This window comes from Nanorana parkeri, unplaced genomic scaffold, assembly GCF_000935625.1.
Source record: "Nanorana parkeri isolate BGI_ZX_2015 unplaced genomic scaffold, ASM93562v1 scaffold1561, whole genome shotgun sequence".
Classification (NCBI taxonomy): domain Eukaryota; kingdom Metazoa; phylum Chordata; class Amphibia; order Anura; family Dicroglossidae; genus Nanorana; species Nanorana parkeri.
Window position 1 is genome coordinate 336542 of NW_017307829.1, and position 8524 is coordinate 345065.

Genomic DNA, 8524 nt, shown 5'->3' on the forward strand with positions numbered 1-8524 from the left:
TTTTTTCCACTTACCTTCGGTGCGGAGAGCAGCGGCAAGTCAGCGCGGGTCCGGTGGGAGGAGCTCCAGGTGGGGTCCTAATTTAGCTGGCCGGTAACTGCCTGAGGTGCCGCGCGTGTCGGGATCCTCAGGCAGTCGCCGGCCAGCTAAATTAGGACCCCACCTGGAGCTCCTCCCACTGGACCAGCGCTGACTCGCTGCTGCTCTCCGCACCGAAGGTAAGTAAAAAAAACATAGCGCAAACATCGGGGTATTTTAACAAGTACGAGTACTTGTCAAAATGGCCTGTTTTTTCCGCCATCACCCTGCAGCACCGTAAGGCGCCCGCCTTACTTGCCTTGCGCTAGCGCCGGGCCTGGTAGTGACCCTGCCTTATGCAGTTGTGTCTCTGACTAATTTAGTGTGTTTACTTTAGGGCAACCCGCAACCAGCCTGAGAACCTATTTTTCTGGGTTCTGCAGGTCTTCCCTAAGCCTGGTGGATTGACTGATTCTACCTGTCGCTGGGGGAAGGCTTTAGCAAGCAGTGTAGGAAGATTAACCCCTATACAGAATGTGTTACCAGCACACCGTAATTTCTTCATCCAAAACGCCTTTCTTAAAGTTAGTTGTTCACCACATCACAACAAAAAACTGACACTTTGGGACCACGCAGAGTACCTTCCTCAGGCAAAATGATGAACAGCACCCACAATAAAACTAAAAGGAAGGCATTGTTTATGTGTGTGGTGGGAGCTTTAAAGAATTCATATAAAGTATATCCGACTGAACCAAATCCTGAGAGGCTTGCTCAGAGGTGTTGGCTGGTGAGATGATACATGTTTTGGGAGCACCTTTCCAGAAGGCTTTCTTCCGTAGGGCTACTTCCTGGGAGGAGGCCCAGCTCATGCTGTGGCCAAGCCTCAGCATGAGCCATGAGCTAGAGGCTCTGGATGCTAAGCTACTAATGGAGTAGATACCTGAAGGAAGCTTGGCTGGAGAGGGGATCTTCTTAGGAAAGAGTGTCACAGGGGTGCTGGTTAGAAGCAAACCTCTGGATTTTGTAAGAAGGTTTCATCGCCCATAGATTCAGGTATCTTACAGAGGAAAAAGAAGCCAGTTGCACAAGAGACTGCTCTTACAGGGTCACAGATTTACCTGGCTGTCCTCTGTGTATCATCATCTATTTTTGAAGATGACTCTTAAGGACCTGCTGCTGAAGATGATATTTTAGAATGTCCTCTCCTGCTTAATTTAGGGCTTTTGGATATCGTGCATCCCCAAACCTTCCCTCCTGAGTTTTGAATTCAGCAATAAATCATAAAAATACTCTTGAGACTTGAGCCTGATCATTACCAGAAGTTGTCAGTGTTGCTGGATCTAGAAACAGGGCAGGTGACTGCAGAACAGGTAGGAGAACCCAAATTTTGTCTCTGGCTCCTCCTGAGGTGATCACTATACCATAAATATATCGGACCAGGATGGACAGATTTAGAGGATGGGTACAGAGAGTTAGCAATGTTGGGTAAGCTTTTCATCATAACAGTCACTCCCCTCCTGCCAAGTTCTCCAGGAGCCAGAAGTATTGTGTGACAGGTGACTCTTGTGCTGTGATAAATATATTTGTCTGTGTGATTGTAAATCCATGCTCCACCCCAAGAGGGTTATTCACGAAGGAGCCGAAGGATTAAGTCGAAGCATCGGCTAATCGTTCGGCTCAATTCGGCCGCGGGAGCCCTTCTATTCAGCCAAACCGAAGGGTTGCTGTGTGGATTATTCACCCGTACAGCAGCTGAAGGCAGGCGAACGGTTCAGCCGAGCCGAACGCATATGCTTCAGCGTGGCTGAGCCGAAGACACAGCTGAAGCAGGGGGAACAGTCTGCCGAAGCAGACTATTCTCCCCGCAAATGTAAAAAACTGGGTGAAGCCAGCTGGGATGTCATGACTGGCTCCACCCAGTTGTTGTCATACAGTGACAGCCCAGTGTTCTCAAATGACCAGAGGATGCTGGGCTGTCACTGAATGATAACAACTGAGCCGAGCCAGCCGTGACATCACGGCTGACTGCACCCAGTTGTTTTGATTTGGCCGACCCATATGACAGGTGGCTACCAAATCAAAACAAATAGGCGGAGCCAGTCATGATGTCACCGCTAGCTCCACCCATTTGTTTACTTTGCTGGCACCTGTCATACAGGTCATTTTGCGGAGTGTGTTCGGCAAGCGAATGGGTCAGCGGTCATCTGGCTTTTTTTATATATCGGTCGCCGGACAACGCCGGGCGCCGTGATTGAAGTGGATTACTTCGTTGGAACCATTTTTTTAAATGGTTTTTTTTCTATTAAATAACTTTTTCAAAAGTCTGGTCTTTTTTTTTATTTTTATTCAACCCTTTAGTAAATGAGTAGGGGTACATGTAACCCTTACTCATTCACAGGGGGGGGGGGGCAGCATCTGGGTGCCCCTAATTAAAGAGGGATTCCCAATGTAAATAAGCCCCCTGCCTACAGACCACCACAACCAACGCCCCTGGGTTTGTGATGAAGAGGCCCTTGTCTCTATTGGCAAGGGGACAAGGTGCTTTTCCAGGGGCGACCCTGGAAAAGCACCCTCCTAGTGCCGAGGGAATGCGGCCTGGTATGGTGCAGGGAGGGGGGATGGAGCGTTTGCTCGCCCCCCCTTGCCTTCCCTTTCCTACCCTGCCAGGCCTGTGCACGGATCAAGGATCTGGTTGGGAATTTTAGGGGGGTGGGGTTCCTCCTTAAGATTCCTACCAGACCTAAGGGGCCTGGAATGACTTTTGGGGGGGAACCCTACGCATTCGGCAGCTTAGTGAATAACCCCCTACGTTTACCACTAACCGCACTAACACTAATAAGCTATTGGGGATTTCTCGTTGTCAGAGCACTTAGACACCTTGACATTGAAAGACATTAATATAGACGGAGAGAATTGTTTTTGGGGATTGATTTAGATGCAAATAATTGAGGAGGTGGATCATGGAATCTGCAGTAGTTTCCGCAAACCTTTGGATTGTGTTATCCTATTAGTGTAGCAGGACTTGCAGAAGACTTTTTTTATGGTATAACGTGTTAAATTAAAAGGGAAAAATCGATATGGTAATACGTTTATATGAGTTCATTAAAAGAGCAGAAAGACAGACTTTTTTTTGGCTTTAGTTCTCTTTTGGGTCAAAGTCTTTAGGATCCAAAGTTCTCATGTACTGGGCTAATGCCAGCTATCACATGACAGCTTCCACACTGCAGCCAAGAAGGATCCTGACAGATAACCTTATTTCCAGGAGGGGAGCTGAATTGTATTTCTAATTAATTCATAAATTTTTTTTTCATCTGGTTTGGAAGAAACGCGACAGCAGATCTGTGTGTCTTGATAAAATCAACACAGTGCTGGATATTAAAGGAGAACTAGGAGGTGAGTGATTTTCACTCAACCTCATAGTTCGAGCCGACGTGTGACAATGAAACTGTCACACGTCGGCTCAATAGATCGGGAAGTGAGCGAACACATACCGTCGCTCGCTCACTTCTCGATCCTGTCCCTGCAGAGAGCGGTGACTGTCACTCATGGCTCCCTGCAGGGATTCCCCCCCTCCCCGCTTCGATCCTCCCGAGCTGACTGGCGGAACGGACGGGGGAGGGGGCTGGTACAGCTGGCTCTGCCTCTGGATAAGCAGAGCCAGCTGTCACTCACGCAGCTGGGCGGATCTCGACAGTATTGCCGGCATCCGTCCCGGCTGCGGCGTCTCAGTATACTGAGCTTTGGGTCACAGGAGGACGCTAGTTTATGTCCTCCCGTGACCCTGAGGAGAACTATGGGGAAAAACACTGACCCCCATAGTTCTACTTTAACTAAATGAATATAAAACCAAAAGTGAATAAATGTGTTTGCTTGAATAAATAATAAATAAATACATTTAACAAGGAATAAAATTAATTATTTCAAAAAAATCCTTAAGAAAATTAATTAAGAATTGTTTAAAAAATCAATGTGAATAATAAAGTGAAAAAAGAATTAAGTATCACATTTTTTAATTAAGAATCGCTTTTTGATCGATTCTTAATTAATTTTCTTAAGGAATTTTTTGGAATAATTAATTTTATTCCTTGCTAAATGTATTTATTTATTTATTCTTTATTCAAGAAAACACATTTATTCACTTTTGGTTTTATATCCATTTAGTTAATATTCAGCGCTGTGTTGATTTTAACAAGATTTGTAGAAGCTTTTAGCTCTTTTTACATAGCAGCTTAGTAGTAGTTTTTTGTTTATTGATTTAGAATTCTTTCCTGAAGCGCAGATTATTGTTAAATTAGTTGTTTTGTGTGCACAGAATATATAACATTTTTAATAAATAAGTTAATAAATATAATATAATTTTAATAAATAAATCATAATAATAATTATAAATAAAGAATAAAGAATAAAAAAAAAAAGAAAGAATCACTAGAGGAGAAGTTTGAGAGCCGGTAGTTGCTTTTCTTCTCTTCTACTTTTTCACCCTGTAACAAATGCGCTTCCGACGCCCAAGAAGTGGCTGTAAAGATGCTGCAGGAGATCAGTAGCACTGAGATACAACAAAAGATGAAAACAAAGAGGGTGATGCAATTATTTTATTTAGAAGATGTACATTTTTATGATACATGGTGCTTACTTTTGTCATTATTAGGAAGGCCGTCATGAGTAGCTGATGGGTAGCTGATGCTGAAAGAGTCAATGTAGACAGTAAGTCGCTGAAAGAGGCAAGAGAAGATCAGCAGCACTGATATACAAAAAGATAAATGTAGCCACCCTGCCTTATGATGCAGGAGTGTCTGTTTAGATTTAGAAGATGTCAGGCTGTAGTCAGTCTGTTTCTGATTGATAGTTCGGCTTTCTGATGTCTCTCCTGAGCTCTGGTGGTTGTTGTTTTCTTCTGCTTGCTGCTGGGGAATGTCCCTGAAAATAGAGTGGGAGGATGCAATAATCAGGCCAACCACTAGGGGAATTCATAAATATTCAGGATTGACCTTTCTCCTCTCTATGGGCCCTTTGCAGAGATTTCCCTGCTTCATACCTCCCAACTGTCCCTAATCTTGAAGGACTGTCCCTCTTTTTTTCACAGTTGTCCATCTTTTTGGTCCAATGTCCAGATACAGTATATCCAAACAGTCTCCACTCAACCCTCCCACCCGGGCTAGTGTTAGTTTATAAACACTTGTAACATACGATCCTCTCCCTTCCTCAAAGCCCAGCGTGGTGACGTCAGCGTGGTGACTTCTTCCAACACATTTCGTCAATACAGACTTCTTCCAAGGGCAGTATACCAAGGGTACTCACACTAGCCGGGGGCGGAATTGAGTGCAGACTGTCCAGTTTTATCTAATGCTGCGCTGCTTACTTGGTTTAAATGTACGTTTTTAGGACATTTGTTATTAAAATTATTGAAACATTTTACACTATGTGGTATTTATTTTCCCCTGGGATATGAGAACATATTGAAGATTGCCTTTATGTCGGTTGATTAAACGTTTAACTAGAGTGGAGGAAGGAACATGGGAAACAAAAAGCTGACTATATGGAGATTATATGGAGCGCCTTCTGTCCATTTTGTTTATGGTCTATCTGTTCTGGTGAGTGTGATACTGAACACATTTTGTTGGAGGTATCACCAGGAGGGACTTTTATGGTTGCGGTGGAGCACGAAGGGGATTTATTTTACACTATCTACTTTCAAAGTCTTTTATTAATTTTTTTAAGAGATAACAACATATATACACTAACAACAAAACCAAACAAACAAAACCACCATTTCCCCCTTCCCCCCCAGCCTCCCTCCATATTTATCCACATAGCTTAGGCAAAAAGAATGGGGATGAGTCCACAGAATAAATATATACACTCTTATATACCTATATCTCGATCCTGCCCTTATCCATCCTTATATACAGTGTTTTATTTTTTTATATCCTAAAAGGTGATAACCGAAAAGGAGAAGCCAAGAACCTATATAATTCTGAGATGATTCAGTTTTTCTTTTTATCGCTAACTTCATATAACGTTTCTCATGCCGTTGTAGTTCATCCAGGGAGACCATATTGACTCAAACTTATTTTCATTATCTTGGAGCCTACTATTCATCCTCTCATGTATCATGATCCAAGACATTTTTAATTTACAAAACAGTTACAAACACATATAGATAAAAGCCAGCAAGACTTAGATCCATTTAAAGAACAGGATATCTTTCATAAACAGAATGAAATCATAAAAAAAGATGTAGAGAAGGCACAACAAATGTTAAGGAAAATGAAACAATCAAAATTCTATAGGGATTCAAATGACTGGGAAAAAGACAACATTTTTGAACTCACTAGAAATAGAAGTAGAAGTACATCTAAAAAAAGACGTCCCGTTAATAGACATAGATGGCAAAGGGAAAATTCCACCAGTGATAGTGAGGGGGAGTCACTAATTAAAAAGTCAGTAAATTTTTTAGGGGAAACGGAGGTCTACTCCACACAGGGACAGCGAGGGAGAGAACCAATAAGAGAGCAAGAAAGAGAAAACATAAAAGGACCGGACCAGTCACAACAACAAAAAATTATCTCACGGTTGAGAAACCGGAGGAATTAAAATTACCAGCAAGTATGCCCAATACTAAAACGGAAACACATAATATCATTAACCTAACTAATATACAACTTGGTCCACACCACATCTCTCTACTGCGGAGGGGTCTCTCCTTTTCCCCAACTGAGGGCATGGATGAATTCACTATTTACAAAGATCTAAATTTATTCCTTAGAAAAGTATACTTCAAATTACTATACTCAAAGGATAGGGACCCCTCCTGGCAGTCGATGGATGCTGGTGTGGACCAAATTGATACTCAGGCATTAAAAGACCTCCAGGATTTACTGGAGGAAAACATAAATGAAGATGAAATGGAAAGTAATGGTCCCATTAGTAGGACCACGAACCTAAAAAGCAAGTCTAAAACAATGCCCAATCTTAATAATAACCTGTTCATTAGTATGTTTAGAGACCTTGTGGAAGCAGATCTCAGAGCCACCAATTGGACAATAAAAGGACAGGATAACCTTAATAAAAATGAAAGGAGAGCACTAAAGGAATTAAAGAGTATACCTGAGTTAATTATAAAAATGAGCGACAAAGGAGGAAATGTGGTACTCCTTACGGAAGAAATGTACGTAGAAGAGGCAAATCGGCTTCTAAATGACCAAATGACTTATATAAAAATAAGAGATTCCCCCTTTAATAAATTGGTCAGTGAATTAAACTACAAATTAAATCTAGCGAAACAGGAAGGAATACTTACCAACAAGGCTTGCGTTGATGAATGCAGGAATGTAAATGCATGAGCTAACCATTTTTGTCTAAACTGTGAAGCAGCATTATATATGGATAATGTGTATGATTTTTCCATATTTGGCATTAGTGGAAATATGCTTTTAGCGACTTTTTGGTTGATAAATACGTTTTGCTCTTGTGAAAATCACATGCACCTGGTGCGTGCGTGTGTTTAGGTTAGTAAATCACCCCCATTGTGTCAGCAGTTGGTGGACCAATGGAAAATGTAAGAAAATATCTAGACACCCTTCTAAAAGATATTATGTTAAGTCTCCCATCCTATTTAAGGGATTCGGTAGACACCATAAATAAAATCACTGACATTAAAATGGAAGAGGGTGATCTACTTGTCGGTCTTGATGTGGAGTCTTTATATACATCTATACCACACCACTGGGGTCTAACAGCAGTTAAACACTACTTAGATTCCTCCTTCCCTGACATGGCTCCCCAAAATGAGTTCATCTTAGAACTCTTAGACTTTGCTCTAAATAATAATTACTTTCAATTCGCCGGCACCAATTTTAGACAAATTAGAGGCACCTCCATGGGAGCACCATGGGCTCCAGCGTACGCATGCATTCACCTAGGCGTGTGGGAGCAAGATTGTGTATATTCACATCATCTATTCAAATCATTTTACAAGTCTTGGTATCATTTCATAGATGATATATTACTAATCTGGTCAGGTTCCATTAGTCAACTACTAGAATTTATAGTGGACCTAAACAAGAACAACAGAAACATTCATCTGACCTACACCATAGACACCCGAGAAATATCATTCCTGGACCTTAAAATCCGAGTAGAAGGGGGAAAACTAATGACTAACACCTATCGTAAACCAACAGCGACCAATACGGTACTCCATGTGGATAGCCACCATCCACCATCCCTAAAGCAAGCCATACCCACGGGTCAATTCCTACGTTTAAAAAGGAATTGTACCTCTAATGAAGACTTTAGAACAGAGTCAAGAGCTATGTATGACCGCTTTAGGGAACGTGGCTATACACATCGAACTTTAAGAAGGAGCCTGGCAATAGCCAATAAAAGAAACAGAGAAGATCTCCTTAAATGTACAAATAAAGAAACAAAAAAAGATGTACAAGATCAAAGGGTCCGTATGATTACACAATATGGCTCGGGTTGGTTTACCCTTAAACGAACACTG